The sequence below is a fragment of the Mandrillus leucophaeus genome, unplaced genomic scaffold (genome assembly GCF_000951045.1).
Source record: "Mandrillus leucophaeus isolate KB7577 unplaced genomic scaffold, Mleu.le_1.0 Scaffold658, whole genome shotgun sequence".
Classification (NCBI taxonomy): domain Eukaryota; kingdom Metazoa; phylum Chordata; class Mammalia; order Primates; family Cercopithecidae; genus Mandrillus; species Mandrillus leucophaeus.
The window spans coordinates 1,559,441-1,560,946 of NW_012107119.1; positions in this window are offsets into that span (position 1 = coordinate 1,559,441).

Consider the following 1,506-nt stretch of genomic DNA (forward strand, 5'->3'; position numbering starts at 1 on the left):
AGACTGGGTAAAGAAAATGTGGCACATACACACCATGGAATACTATGCAGCCATAAAAAAGGATGAGCTCATGTCCTTTGCAGGGACATGGATGAAGCTGAAAACTATCATTCTCAGCAAACTAACACAGGAACAGAAAACTAAACACCACATGTTCTCACCCATAAGTGGGAGTTGAACAATGAGAATACATGGACACAGGGAGGAGAACATCACACACCAGGGCCTGTTAGGGGTCGGGGGCTAGGGGAGAGAGAGCATTGGGAGAAATACCTAATGTAGATGATGGGTTGATGGGTGCAGCAAACCTCCATGGCACATGTATACTTATATAACAAATCTGCACATTCTGCACATGCATCCCAGAACTTAAAGCATAATTAAAAAAAAAAAAAAAAAAGATGTATCCCTCATTAGAAAGTCTTTGCACACACTCAGAATGGGAGCACTAAATGACTGTCCAATCATTATTGTCCTGTGTGGAGCCTATGGAAAATTGGCAGTCAGAGCAGCTATGACCTTGTAAGCTGAAGCAGAGAAATCCCCAAAAAGAAAAGACAGAAGAAGCCCTTCAAGGATGTGGCATACACAGCTTTTTAAAAATGTGACATGACTGTGAACTACTGAGAAACAGCAGCTAATAGAACACCTGATGTTCCGCTATAAGGAATATGACTGCTCTTTTTTGAGCACATGCTTTTTAGGCCAACTGTAAATTTAAGAGACAAATTCTCAGTCTCTTCAAATAGCTACAGTCCCTAAACTGAAAACCCAATTCATATACACAATGTAGAAGGAATATTGGTAGTCTTTTCAAATACTGATGTACACTTTGATTGAAGACGTCATCTATAGAAATGAAATACAACGATATTATGAATGCATGTGTACATGCACAAACAAGCACATGTGTTCATCCAGTCATCAAATACTCATTGAATTCATCTGCTCTACCTGATCAAGACAAAAATGTGTTCAGATATTGCTTCTGCTCTTTCATGGAGCTCAATGATTTCTAGACACAGACAGGAATGATTATAATGTGAGGGTTTTTTTAATTGCTAAATCATTATGGTGATCGGAATAAAGCAATGAACACTTGGAAAAAAGAGATTATTTCTATCTGGGGTGATCAGAGTGCTCAGAAATGCGTGCACACACACACATACACACACATATCATAGTCAGCAATATATTTTGTGAGAAATGTCTAGGAATACAAAAGGAACCAGCCAGTGGTAATGAAGTGACTGTTAACCAAAGATCTACAACACAAATAGAAAAATGAGTCAAGTTACTCACTACCACAAGTAACACCAAGAACTTGCAACAGCTTGCAGTGATGAATTTGGGATAGACAAACCAAAAGTGAAGTTCAACTACCAAAAGTTATCAAAATTAAATGAAGGGCCAGGTGCAGTGGCTCACACCTGTAATCCCAGCACTTTGGGGTGCCAAGGCGGACAGATAGCTTGAGCCCGGGAGTACAAGACAAGTCTGGACAAC